This window comes from Lagopus muta, chromosome 5 (genome assembly GCF_023343835.1).
Source record: "Lagopus muta isolate bLagMut1 chromosome 5, bLagMut1 primary, whole genome shotgun sequence".
In the NCBI taxonomy this organism is placed as follows: Eukaryota; Metazoa; Chordata; class Aves; order Galliformes; family Phasianidae; genus Lagopus; species Lagopus muta.
In genome coordinates this window covers 56,363,491-56,378,378 of record NC_064437.1, presented here as the reverse complement: position 1 = coordinate 56,378,378, position 14,888 = coordinate 56,363,491, and the positions used below count along the sequence as shown (strand labels likewise).

General features: G+C 41.7%; 1 long non-coding RNA gene across 2 annotated transcripts; it reads right to left on the bottom strand.

Moving 5' to 3' along the window:
* Window positions 1-10,187, bottom strand: LOC125693826 (uncharacterized). 2 transcript variants are annotated; one of them, XR_007377267.1, is made up of 5 exons: window positions 10,075-10,187; window positions 9,606-9,782; window positions 1,822-1,971; window positions 1,548-1,694; window positions 1-1,191 (listed from the first exon to the last, which is right to left on the bottom strand). It is a non-coding gene; the product is annotated as an uncharacterized LOC125693826 (long non-coding RNA). The 2 variants fall into 2 exon arrangements; XR_007377268.1 differs by lacking the exons at window positions 9,606-9,782; window positions 10,075-10,187 and adding an exon at window positions 9,070-9,170 and having other exon boundaries at window positions 1,822-2,173.
* Between the last annotated feature and the right edge of the window lie 4,701 nt (window positions 10,188-14,888).

Here is a 14,888-nt window from a genome sequence, read left to right as displayed (position 1 = left end):
TCCTCTCCAGTTACACAATTCAGCAAGGTGGCTGAGAATGCAGGGAACAAACAAATCAGATTACTCTCTGCAGCAGAAGACAGATCTGGCCAGCTTGCCCAGCTGCTCCCAGAAGGTTCCAAGCTAGAGCCCTGTTATCTCAGCAGAAGCTGAGCCAGGACAACTGATGTCTGACTGCCCACAAGGCCTCCAAGCTGATATCCTGGGCTCACAGCTTGTTTGGACACGTGGTAAATTCCTCCTATTTGCTTAAGCTGGAATCTGAATTTCTGGCCCCTTTCACTTCTCGTCAGATGATAATGTGAGTCAAGGGAGAGCCTGTGCTGTCATGCTAAGATCACTCCAGCTACATTCCTGCCATACCATTGGTACAGGCAGCTTATCCCACAGGACAGCCAAGACCCTTCCCACTTTCACCTACCCCAAACCTGCCAATCACTGCTAGGATCCATTAAGCTGTGTCTAAACTGATATTTTATCTCCACTGTCTTGCAAGAATTTTGCAGTGTTTGTAAAAAGCTTTTTTGCTAGTAAAATACTTAAAAATAACGTTGCACAAAGTAAACTTCTTTGCCGGTAAGTTGCTTTTGTAATCATGTGAGTACAACCCAAGAAAAAACATCCAAGTAATATTTCAGCGTTAGGTACTGATAAGATGCTCCCCTACTAAGCACACTGGGAGAATTATGTCATGTTATCACTGCCAGCCTCATTGCCTGCATGGCACAGAGATGCAAACGATCTTCCAACAAGCAAGATTTTTTTTATTTTTTTTATTTTTTTTTACTTTAACCCAAGGGTTTCTTTCCCCTCCACCTTCAAGTACAAACTCTCCAGGAGAGAATTAAAGATTTATTTACCCCAGATTGTTGGAGGATAGTATTAGCAAAATCTCCTGGCATTATCAGGGCTGCACAACTGGCAGCTGAGGATGGCTGTGCCATCCAAGGCAAGATGTTCTCAGGGGCTGTTGGTGACAGCGCGCTGCAGTATGACAAGCTGCAACACAGCAGAGGTTTTGTAGCACATATTCCTTGCCAGCATAATATTGCCCACCACACAACTGTGTAAGAGCAAATAAATCAGAGGCATATCCAAACCTGAGAGTTCAACAGGGAAACATTGCCAGCAAGCTTCCCCTACGGGATACATTATGTGGTCTTCAGATACATTATCTCTAGAAGTAGACAGCTGGAAGACAGAGAGGAGATATATAAGCCTTTGAGATGCTACACTATACAGATCTGTGATGTTCAACACTTGCTATCATTCCTACCACTGTGTTTTCTCCCCTATTGTGAATCACATATCTTTCTCTGATACAGGGCGTGCACCAAGCAGGTAGGTTAGCTGGCCAAAGGAAACAAATCTTAGCTCTATGTGATTAATTCTACAATAAGGGTGATTAGTTACATTCTTTCCCTTACTATTTCAAGAGAATGACAAAGAAAGGCAGCACCATCCTATCACTGGAAGTTTATTTAGATTAAGACAGGTGAGCCTGAAGAATAAGCTGGCATTTGAACTCCAGGACTGTTGTGATTTACCAACTTTGAAGATTTGCTTTCCAGGTAAAAGAAGTTAAAGTGAAGGAGGTACAATTTTTCTAAAATCAGCAAGGACATCCCTTAAATTCATCTAGGAATATTGTGCAGGTAAGTCCTCAGATGTTCAGAGAGAAATACAATTATCTGCTACAAAAAAAGAGAGGAACAGTTATTTCTGAGAGCCTGCTGAAGCAGGGAAACAGGAGGGAAATACAGTGGTGAAAGATAAAAGGGTTTAAATTGAGGTACGCCTTAGGAAACAAAAATTACTCACTTCTCTCAAACGAAGCTGTGCCGAGTTTTTCTCTGTTATATATATTTGGGCTTCCAAACCAGTCAGACCTACATTAGCATCACAACACTGAGTCACTGGGCTGACTGACGCAGACACATGGAGCTCTCCAGCTGAAGAACTTCACCTTTTCTGTATGAACAACAGAAACAGGGAGTCTTCCTTTTTTCCTTTTCTTTATTAAATTCTGTGTGTGTGGTTGTTTTTGCTTGTTTCGCCTATATTTTTAAACACATTCCTCCTCTTAGTAGTATCATCTTTAAAACAGTGTTGTAGTCTAAGTGTTATAACTTAGAATCTCAGTTATCTTCTTGGACAACAACCAACCAGGAACCTGAAAACAAATGTTACCTTCTGTGAAAGCCTGGTTCATCTGAAGTTTAATGCTTTTTTTCCCCCCCACACAACTTCCCATGAAGTAGCAGACTGTTCCACAGCAGTGGCCATGGGAAAAGCTGCTGCCCAAGTACTACAGTGCCCAGTCAGTGCACATCAGTCCTGTGTATCTTACCACAGCTTAACCAGCCATTCGTCTCTCAAGTCACTATTAATAAGCCCTTCGTCATCCAAGCAGATCAGAGCACTTTGCCATTAAAGTCACTTGTCCATAAATCTAGAGCTTATCACAAGCAACTTCTGACGTGCATGCAGAGGAGTGAGAGAGGAACTCGGTGAGAAGCAGGCAGAGTGAGTGCACAGATGCATGCTATGCTCTGGACCTAATGTGCAGATCACACAGAGATTCAGCGCAGTTAATGACATCTTCCCTTGCCAGCATTAAGGTTCCATTAAGCGATGAATCATTCTGCCATCTGCAAATAGCAGGTCCTCCCCTGTCACCCACCCCACACAGGACAAGGGAAAGGGAAGTTTGAAAACAACTTTCAGCTCTTCTCATTTGTCTGTATGAGCTGCTTCATTGCCTCCTTCCGTGATATCATTGGTAATCTTTCCAGTTCTCTCTCAATAGGATTTTATAGCCGTGTAACATTATGCACCGAGACCAGCAGGTTTCAAAACGGCACAAACACCGACATTAAAAATGACAACCAAAATTGACACCTTTGCAGACAGCTGCATAGACAAATAGATGGTTTCATGTTCACTGCCATTAAGCCAAGCAGCACTCATTTCAGAGCCCAAACTGAATACGAAATATCACAAGAAAGCATTAAGTTGGGAGGCTAGCAAATGAAACTGAACCTAGCTACTTGCTGAGCTCCTGATCATGGTGCAACTTCCAGAGACCATGGAAACCTGGCAGGTCAGCTGCAAAGAAGAGCAGTTTCATTTGCAGGTCAGTGCCTGCTATGTAAGCAGTACGGGGTGGCTGGAGCTCTAAGGCAATATCAAAGCGTAGACAAACAGGGAGCTCATGGCACCTGTCTCCACAGCTGCCTGTTGATAAACATATGCCAGGAGCTGCTTCTCTCCCTTGTTCCAAGCAGGCCAAAGACTCAGTCATTGGGATGCCCAAAACCACGACCGTTACAGCAGTGAGTTACTGCTTAAAAGCTGCTGTGAATGTGGTTCCCCAGAGCTTCCTTAGGAGCAGTCCACATTCCACGTCATTCCCATCAGGGAGCTGCTGTGGCTGTTGGACACCCACACTGGCAACCAGAACGGGCAACTGATCCAGATGCAAAAAAAAATAAGGTAACTTTTGCTGTGCAAGCAGCACAGGGAACCCAGCATGGAAGCTGGTTAAGATGACTTCAGCAGCACTGCCATAAAAAGCGAAACCACAGCCAAATGATCTGTTTTAACAGTTCCTTTTTTTTTTTTTTGTTTCAAGCCAGTTTTGAAAGCTGCAATTTAAACTCCATGTTAGGTAGTATATCCTTCTTTATCATCTCTCTCTCTTTTTTTTTTTTTTTTTTTTAAACACTCATCTGATTTCCAGATCAAAATGAGACCACTGATGGCCTTCAGATCTTCAGATTAGTTTAGGGGAAAAGAAAAAAAAAAAAGAAGAAGAAAAAAGCATTTCAGACAGGCTAATGGGCTTTCACTGCTGAATTCAGACTTACAAACAACAGCCCACAGCAATCTCTTTTCCCTTAAGTTATCTAAAACCTAAGGCTGCTCCCTCTCTACATTTTTCAAGAATAAAGGCTTTGGTCAGAAAACACCTTCTCACCATGGTCATCCAAGCTCCAACTTCTAAACTTCTACCAAGAGAAATAAGAGCATCACAGCGCTCAACACCTACTGATCTAGTCATCCCTCCTAAATCCCACATGAGGTAAAATAAGAATTGAAACAGGAGAATGGGGCTCGTGTTGCCATTACCAATTTCAAGGGCCTCACACTGAATTGAGCATGACACATACAGATGAATTGGCTTCCTTGAGCACCTGGAAGATCATTTCTAGCTCAAGAATGACTTCATCAGATTTGGTATTTGTGAAACTAACTTTGTTCTTCTGTATAGAAAAATATCTGAAGAGACAATAAATTGTACACACTATTCAGCTAATGTGCAAATTTATGCATCTGTCATTATGGCATGAAGGTTCTCTTCTTCACTTCGCATCATAAACATCACATTTCTGTTTTGTTTTGGTTTGGTTTTGGCTTTAAGCAGAGCATCATTAAGTGCTTTGCCAAGAAAGCTGATTAAGACACTTGTTGCCAAGAAAACTGATTAAGATTTTAACTTGTTTGTTTTTCTAAAACAAATATTCAATTGGCAGCTTTAAGTGGATTACAAATGGACACCTTTAACAATTTAAAAATCAAAGAAGTAAACCAATGTTACCCTGCAAGAGGAAAACAATTACCAATTCATCCATTAGGACTAGTTGGATACATCACCATCCAAGAAAGCACTCAAAGACACGCAGATTGTCGCAGCTGTCCTAAGCAGCAATTAAAAAGAATTATTCAGAAGTACTATCCACTTACTGGCTTAAGTTATCCGGGTTCTTCCACTACTGTCAAGTGAGACAGCAATGCAGTGGCAGGCCCCTGACAGATCCTGCATGTCCACAGCAGGTGGAATGATGACTTTGCAACCTCTGGCAGAAAGCTCCCCAAAACCATCAGGGCCATAGCAGAGAGCTGTGCTCAGAGAGAAGCAACACCCTGAAACTTTATTAAACTCTCTGGGAAACTGAAGTTTCCTCCCCCTTCTCTCCTTTTTTCCTCTGCTGCTTTTCTAAGATTCCAGAAATAATGTATTAGTACCATACTCAGTGATTCGAGTTTCTTTTCTTCTGTATTTCATGCTCAAGAGTTTTTTTCTGTTTTATTCCTAGCCAGTGTTCAAATTTCAAGTGTGTTATTGAAGAACAGCTAATCAAGCAACTCGGATGACGCTGTCTCTACTGTCTGATGGCATGAGCACTACATGTTATGGTAGTCACCTCTGAAGCAGCATCCATGTCATCCACATGCCACTGCCATCAGCTTCTCATATGATTTCTTCCTTGCCTTCCCTGCCATGTCCTCAATAACCTACAGCTTCTATGCTCTCTCTTCCCATCATATATGGTTTCCTCCCCATAGTCATAACAGCAGATGGATGAGTTGGGGCAGAAGTGAATGAACATCCCTTTATTCTCTCTGCATGTCAGTACTTTCCCCAAGTCACGATTCTGTTAACTGCACGGCAGTTAAGCTAATGCCTCAGCATTAGACTCATGGGATATTAGTTACATAGGGGGAAGAGGATATGAGCACCAGCAGGAAACGTTAATGTGGCATGTTTAAAGCAAGTCTTTCTATTCTTTTGCACCAGGTATGTGTTAGTAATCAAACAAGATTTCTTATTTATAGAAGAAGAAGAACCGGAAAAAAACCCACATTTTCAAGTGACTGTGAAAAACACTGTGAGGAGCAAATAAACAACTTTCTTTGCAACCATACATGGCAGCTCTCCCTCTGGGAAAAGTTTTACTTTTCTCTTCATGATTTATCCACAACTCAAACCTCTACATGCTCCCCACCCTCCAGTGGCTGTCAGTTCACACGGAGTTTTGAGACGTGACTGTCACTGATGCATTTCATGAGGAGACTTTATAATGTCACCTTAATTTTCCACTCTGACCAACTCTCTCCCCCTTAGACTTCCCACAGAGTGAGAATCTGTAAGAAACAAGAGGAGTCAGTCATCTAACTTCATATTTCAAGTGAGTGGCTGCAGCCTGAGCTGAATCAGAGCCTTTGAAATTGAGTCATTTTGTCTAGTTCACTCTAATGTGATAAGCTAGATGGGATAGAAATTCTATATATTATTAACATGGAATTATTTCAAAACATGGAGCTAAGATAAAAGCAGAGTCCAGGGAGGGCTAATCTGTGCCTGGCAGCCCACACTCTAATCACATGCCGATTACTTTGTTAGTCATCTCTCTTCATCAGTGCTCTCAACCCACTCCTGCTCCTCCTGCAGTAAACTTTAATTAACCAAAGAAACACTGGACTTACTCACTGAGAATGGAAAAGCAGAAAAATTGAGGTGCTGAATGGCCTTCATCATAGGGGAGAACGAATTGGTGTGGAGGTAAACTTAACTTTTCAAACCAAATCAGCAGCAATGTCTGCATGTGAGTGAAACAATTTTGATTTTGAAACAATCCAAAACTGAAGATTTTTGTGAAAGCACACAAAACGCCACATTTCTTTCCCTGGCATGCCTTTTAGGATAGCAGTTGGTCTTTTACAATAATTTAAATTGACAAAAAAAAAAAAAAAGGCAAATAGAGCAAAACATGAGTCACCTGCGTGGAGAGTTCAATAAAATCACTGTTCTTCATCTGCCATGCATTATCCCTATTCTGATGGGACAATTGTTAGCTAAATGACAAAAACAAGCAAGTCACATAATAACAATGTTTGCACTTCAGGGTGAGCCTTCAGTTCTTTCTAATTTTAGTAAGCTAGCACCACCCCTACGTGTCATGCTGATTACAACAGCAACAACATCTGTCATGCCACCAGCAAGTAACATCTGAGGTGTTATGGTTTTGTTATGCTCTTAGGGATAAAAATTAACCATTGATGGAAAAGAAACCACTTCAGTAGAGCATGATCCTGCTGTACAACTAGTTGAACAAGTTGCTATCACTTGACAAAGAGAATCTGTGATGGAGAGAAGGTTTTATCCTCCTGGATCTCCATCCTTGCATTAGCAGTAGCATTCTTCCTTATGACATCGAGCCAGGTAGCACATGAGGCCTGGAAGATGAATAAAGGAAAATAAGGTTCTGGCTCTTCAGCATTTCCATATCAGTTCTGGAGTGCTTTGCCTGAAGATCCTACAGGGTTACTTCAGCTATTAGGTTAGCACTGGAGAAACAGACTGACAAGCCATAGACTCTACTAGGTTTTACAACAGCAGCTACCGTGCCACATACAGAGCAGTGCTTTGGACTGAAGCTGCCTGTTAGCCTTGCATGCTCTTAAGACATGCAAGACACTGCCCAGTGTCCTGCACCAAGAATGAACCTGGGACACATGCATAATTTGCAGTACCATAGTGGAAAGAAGATTATGTGTACAATAATTCAATCAATATTAGGCAACAAAAGGATGTATGATGTGCTTCAGTCACAACAGACCAAGATCAATTACACAGGGATCCTGTTTTTGACAGTGATCTCTGGCAGAGTTCTGAAAATGACAGTAACATTCAGTGTCATTTTCCTCCACTTGTGGAACTTCTCCTGCCCCTCACCTTGCTGTCAGTTGGCACGTGCTCTCGTGCCTGATCATGTGAGGACACAAAATAACCTAATAAGTAGGTCTGTGAGGAACGAGAGAGTAAAGCTGTACAAGAGCTCACCATCTGGACAGTGCTCGGTACAGAGCTGTCACTCAGTGCTACAGTCACATGCCAAATCAGATCCACGATTAGGAAGCATGGGCAATATTCACAGCTGAAGCAGGGCATATCTCAAAGAATTAATCTCCATTTTCATATACCCTTATCTCAGGCAGAGCTGTAAAAGCAGCACCCTGATCTGGCACTTCAGATGTTACTGCTGCACCCCAAAACAGCAAAATAAGTCTTGCTTCTCCTAAGCACAGTCTGAAAGGCAGGAGATCCTTACCATTAAGGCTCATGTCCTCTTGCAGGCAATTTCAATTTTGCTTTGCAAACTGCTATCTCCCTCCCCTAATCAAAAAACACAGCAGTAGGTGCACTCAGCCACTTCTATATTTCACAGACGAGAAAGAGAATGCCTGTTGTTTTGGCACAGGAAGGACATGCAGGCAGCCGCTCACAGACCTGCTGAGCTGGCACAACATTCAGCTGTAACGCAGAACTATTTTCCCATGCAACTCATTGCTAACATTTAATTGCAAGCACTGTAGAAAAGGCTACAGGATTTGGAGAGAGGTTATGGGAAGCAAGGTGTTATCTAGAATGTTGTTCCATAGCCCAGTGAACAGCCACAGAGAAAGACAGCAGGGGCTGCTTAGCTAGATAGAGGAGACAGAGAAACTGGCACCATGCAATAGTCTATAACCAAGCACAAGAGAGCATCATCATAGAAGCAAGTTTCAGAGCTTCTCTCATGCCCAGTATAAAAGGACATAAAAATTACACAAATAATAGAGGTGTAATAAATCATGACCTGAAATCCCTGACTGAAGAGGAGTGGCTTTGTTTTGAAGCTGAAGCCCATGTTTTTATGAGTGCTCCCTTTGATTTCTGACATAGAGATGAGCAAATCACATGGTTCAATACAAGCATACAAATCAAATGCGAATCAAATCAAACTCAACTCTGAATTTCAGAAAAATCACATACTAATGTAAAGCCTTTCAGAATGTAAAGAATTGCTGTTTTGTTATCCGTTAAGCTGTGATCTGAGCCTCTCTTTGATTTAGGGTTTTCAATTCAGATATAGGTATATCTTGTGGCCTGATTAACACCAAGAGGTCTCCTCTTCTTTTGGATTGCACAGAAGAGGCGTGGTAACTAAATAATTACTCACTTGTAGAATGGACAGACTCCACATGCCTTCTGTCATGATGTGTTACAATCCTTAAGCCAAAATCACTGATAAATGCTCCATCTAGCATGCTCACCATAGCAGAAACAGAGGAATTCCTATGCACCTTCTCCATTCTTTTACATGCACCCTCATGCCCTGACAGGAGCCCGAGAATAATGACACAACAAATCGGATGTGTAGATCAACAATAAAAGGAATTTCAACTAAGTTTCACAGCCTATTTACTACAAATAAAAATCACGCTTCACTATACCATCCTTACCATCACAATCCACTTCCTTTCAAGCTCAGTAGGACCCTTGAATCCCTTCTGATACCAAATTACTACCAGGAGCTGTAACTTGCCATGCCACCCAGCTGGAGCCCTTCTTAGGATATTAAATAAATAAATAAATAGACCCCCACAAAATATATGCCTCTCAATAGCATTCTCTTGATTACCTAATTTAAAATTAACACCCAGCAGCCTAATTATCAGCTGCTTTTCATTTGTACTCCCATTAATTTCACAGCTGCTTTGCAAAGTGACAGGCTGCTGTATGAAGACTGTCCTCCGTTCAAACCCCTTCCATTTATTTCACACAGAATGACGACACAAAGAACTGAAATGCCTGCTTGGTATTTGGCAGATGCCACTTTCATGACACACTATTCAAACAGCAAACTGCAAGAATGACATGATGTTCTAAACAGAAAAGACATTTGCTCTTGAGCTAGTAAAAGTCTTAATTTCCACACAACCCTTCATCTCCTCACTATCCAAAGCAATTCTACTTTGAGCAATATGTTTCAGCTTACCTATCTTGTAACAAACCATGGCTGAAAAGAGGAATGCTGTCAATGCAGCAACCGCTGTTGAGTGGTAGAGGCAGAAGAATAAACAAGCAAGATGTCGGCGTGGCAGGCAGACTCATGGCAGGACACTGAGGCTTCCAAAACTGATCCAGTTGGAACTCCATCTTGGCAGGGACACCTCTGAAGGAAGAAATAACCTGAAATTACATTTTTGTGGCTTTTAAACACACTAAACTGACTGAATATATGTCAGCTTTATGCAGCTGATGTTTCAGCTTCTTCAAAATATATTTTCTGACATATTTCTCGTTTGCCAGGGCATTTCTCTGCCAAGCACGTGGGCACCTAAACGATGGAACACAAACCTACATCAAGAACAAGCCTACAGCATCTCAGTTAAGAACACAAATATCATTGCTAGGCAAAGCCAGGCTGATTGCAGACTGGACAGTGAAATGAAATGCAGACAGACCTATTATACCCATTAATTACATAGGAATAGCCTCAGTATAACGCAACCTGCCCTAGCTTTAGCCTTTGAGCTATTGCTTATAAATGTGGTTTGTTGAAAGTGGTGCTGTTTTTATGCATGGATTCCTGTTTCCTATGAAGCAGGCTGGGATCTGCATACTTGTTTCACATTTAGCAAGAACTCCCTCTGTAAAATTTTACCTTGTACCTGTATCAGCTGGAACGACTCAAGGATAAACTGCTACTTCATAATCAACAGACAACCTGAGACATTCAATTTTCCAGGGTCAACTAATCAAAATCAGCTGTTCACACCCCACCCAAAAACTTAATTCAATACAGTGAGAAATCTCCAAGTAATTACATCTTCACAGCAGCCAAACTTATCACCATATAAAAAGAAGTAATTTCTGTCCATTCACACTACCCATAAATAAAGAACCAAGGTAATACAGAATGGGGGAAGTACTGCTTTTAAAGAAGCCATCAAAGGCCAAACCCAGCCGTTGGACTGAGCTGATATTTGTCTACTCCTGAAGTAGATCAGCAGGAAAATGGGATATTTCACCCTTATTAAAATTAAAAGATTCATCAAAGTCACATTGACAGGACAGAGAACAACACAGACAGGCTACAGGGCTGGATAGGTTCAGTTTCTGAAGAAATTAGTTGTGTTTAAAGGAGAAAGAATTAATGTGGAGAAAAGGTAATAATCCTTGTCTAAATTCCACCTGGAGTAGAAGATGCTATGTTTGCACACACAGATCTTGGGACTCTGGCAGTTTATAAACCTTAAATGGCCCCACAGTAGAAGATGCAGCCTTAAATACTAACTGGGAGTGAATGCCACAACCTGGACCAAAGGGAGGGAGGATGAAAACTCACATCTGCAATCTCGGGGGTTGGCAGCCAAAAAGCCAAGGGAAAACCTGAAGCCATGATTTTTTTCTGAAGTTTTTGGACTGACTCGTTTTTGTTTTGCTGTTAACTTTCAAAGACCAATTGAAGACCTGAAACAATAATTCAAGGAAAAGTGGAATAACCCCAATATCCTTGCAGAAATTTGAGGTAGGATCTGCTTGATTTGGTTCATATTTTAAAACAAATCAGACAGCAAGTTTGGATCCATCCTAGGTTCTGCATTTTATTTTTATTTTTAGTTATGCAATAACCAAACTCTAAATAATGTTATTATATAGTATATATATTATATAAATAACTTATTTGAAGTTCTGTTACCAAGTCCATTCAAAAAGACTATTTGTTTTGTCATCCCTTCTAACTGCCCTCAGCCACCACACACAACTTACTGATGATACAAGCCTGATAAATTACAACTGCTGTCGTCATCATACAGCTCACAGATGACAAAGGAAGCCAAAAGGATGCTTTTACAGATTAATTTGGAGTGAATCAGTTTTTGGAGTTTTAAAATTTAGAAGTGAGAAGCAGCAAGAATCAGGAGGGAACACATGGACGGCAGGCAAAGCACACATTTACTATAAATGATGTTCCCTCTCTTGCACGGCTATAAACATTTGAGTGGTTTATTTTTTGGAGGGGAAAGGAACAGACGACAAAATTAGATTCAGTGATTCTGTTTATTACAGAAAACATGAGGTTTTCATTTATTAGCTTATAATTAGGAGCTCTGGGACCTTTCCTGATAATACGCTTCGCTAGCTGAGTAACAGCATGCGTAGGATTAGTCATGTCTGTAGAAGTGTCCTGAAGTTTCATTTCCACTGGCATATTTACCTGATAGACGCTCATTTTTCCCTATGAGTTGTAGCTTTCTGAAGTTGTGTGCTTCAGAACCTTCTGCGTCACCTGCCCAGGGCTCAGCCCATGCTGGAGCCACACACACAGCGCTGGGGGAAGGCGAGGGTCAGGCTGCGACAGCAGGCAAGGAGGAAGGACGCGGTAGGGAACGCAGGGCTCACAGCTCTCGCATCAACATATGTTATGTGGGCCACAAGAGAGCAGAGCATGCGTCAGGCTGCCTCGAGACTATTTTAAGCATCAACGGGTAAAATAAATGACTTAGCTGAGCAACCAAGCACCCTCCTTTCGTTATATGCTCCAGCTGAGGAGTCTGAATGCGTGGCATAAGTCACGCGCCTGCCGCTCTCTACCTTGGGATGTTTCCAGTCTGCAGATGTGCAGACATGGTAAGATATAAGTGACAAAAAAAAAGTGGCAAAATCAAATCCCTATCAATACCTCAGGCCCCCATGCTGTAAGTCGCCATCTTCACGTAAATCCTAGCAAAACCCCACAAGAGGCGCCAGTAACTGCTTACATAGGAACACCAAATGAGCACCAGTGAGCTTATCTTAGCTATCTCCCCTCACAAGCCTGAACCAAATCTGAATATGGGTGCACAATTAGTTGTGTGTGCTCTTGTTTTCAGAATCAGAAGAGAAATTCTAACAGTAGGAGAAATAGCACAAAACTATAAGCAGGACTCCTAAGTGGTTTAACTGTGCAGTAAGCCTTCGAAACCTTAAGGCACCCAACTTTTCTGCACCATATCTAACCTTACATACACCCCAAAAATGGCACAAAGACACAAGCCCCTTCCACTGGGGCCCACATCCTCATGCTAACTGTGTGCTGCTTTCTCCATGGGCAGTTCACTGTCTGCCCAAGGCACATCTCAGTCCTTTGTCTCCAACCAAGTGAACTTCTAACATAGCTGAAGTTAACTCGAATGGAAGCCCATCATAATGGAAAAGAAGGAATAGAGAAAATCGTACAGTAAAAACTACTTAATGCAATTCACAAGCATGTTATTATAAGAACAGCCCCAAAATAAAGATATAACCTTTGTTAAATTTTTTTATACGCAAAAGCAAAACATAGTGAGGCAAAGATAGCTAAGCCCAAGCGATGGCGCTTAGCTGCTCTACTGTTGGCAGCTTCAAAAACAAATCCAAGCAGAGGCAGATTAGCCTAATGAAAACAAACAGCTCCACAAGGCTGTTCTGGTTTTCTTTGGTGTGTGTGCGCGTGAGCCAAACGTGCATTTAGCTTAGTTCAGTTTGCCCATGCCATATGCACTGTACATTGATTCAAAGTCACATTTCTTCCTGCAGCAGAACTCAAATTGTTAACCCTCATCTGCAGGTTAAACCACCCCTAATTTCCTTCCGTCTATTATTTCATATTCTCCTTCCTCTCTTCCTGTTTCTACTTTAAGGATATTGACATGTCAATAATTGGTCTTATTAGACACACAGGGGGTTTTAATGCCATGAAAATGGAAATATGCTCTCTGGAAGCTTGACTAGCTCCAAAAGAGAAGCAAATCAATAGTTACTGGATACTCTGTGCTAAAAACACCTGTATTATTAATACAGCCGATGATAGCAATAGTCCACAGAGACTTGAAGAGTTCCAAAAACAATACTGTTTCCCTGATCAGATCTGTTCAGAAGCTCCAAAGAAATCTAGACGGAGTATTTCCCAAGAGGTTTCACTAAATAAATAAAAAAGAAAGGATTAGCAAGGCTGATCTAATATTTCAACCACTCCGAACCATGGTTTCTGACAACAGCTCCCTCAAGGTTAGCCTTAAAATTATATCACAGCCTAATTTGATCTTGCTTTACATTACTCTGAAATCATGTCTATATTTTATTGAGCTCTGATTCTGTTACTGGTTTTACATATTAGCCAGATTAAATTTTTAAGATGGTTTCATGGTTTGAAGAGCATCATCATCTTCTGGTAGGCAGTTTTTAGTACAGCAGGAAATGGAATTAGGAAAGATCTACTGACTTAATTGAAGACTCCACTAAAAGCATTTGTCAGCTGCGAATGCGCTGCCCTCCCATCTCAGCAGGGACCCGGGGCAGTGCTGAGCACACAGCTACTCTCTGAGCACAGAGCGACTCTGCTGCATGGATGTCTACTGCTGTCAACATCATTTCAGAACGTGCAGTAATTTGGTAATGATAATGATGTTGAGCCTGCTCTCTAACTCCAAAAGGAACACAGACTCTGGAAGAAAAATAAGTCTCTGTCTTCTCCTCTTTGGCAGTGTACATCTGAATGCCAGAAGTGATTTAAAAAGAAATTTACTATGGAAAGTCAACTAAAGATATTGAAATAAATGCTTACCATACTCACTATTCTGGTTTACCAGGTAGTCAGTTTCTTCGTTTTATTACAACAAAAGGGAAATTGTGAATGCTCTAAATCCAGAAATGTTAACATTCTGGGTGTCAGGGATGTCAGTCTGCTTGGAAATACCTCCAGAAAGAGGCAGAAGGCAAAAAAAAATAAGAGACATTTAAGTTTTGCTACTGTGCTTCCTCCCTGTGGCTAAAGACATCAGCATCGTGACTCACTCCAGGGACAGAGCTGCTCCCTGGGCAACACAACCCCCTCGTGCTGGCTTTGTTCCTCATGCTAGCACAGATTGGTCATCCACTGACACCAAATGAAGAAATTTCCTTATTAGTCATATCTGGATCTATAATACCGGCAAATGATGTTGAAACAAGCCCACTGCTGCTTCAGGTATGCGGCCTCCCGACATTTCAGAGCTATGTAGTTTCATCAGGTGTGGGAGGGAGGGCAGAAAGAGGAAAAAATGTTAGACATACAGCCGTTGTGACTCGTGTTGAAGCCATGGAGCAGCACTGCTCGCAGGCAGCTGGGATCCATATGCGGCTTTTCACATTTATTTGCCTGCTTGGCAAATCCCAAGGAGATTCTGAGACTGATGCTTAAAAAGTTCAAGCATAAAACCCCACCAAGCCTTAAAACCCAGAAGGCTCAGCTTGCACTTCAGCTGATTAGTTGTCC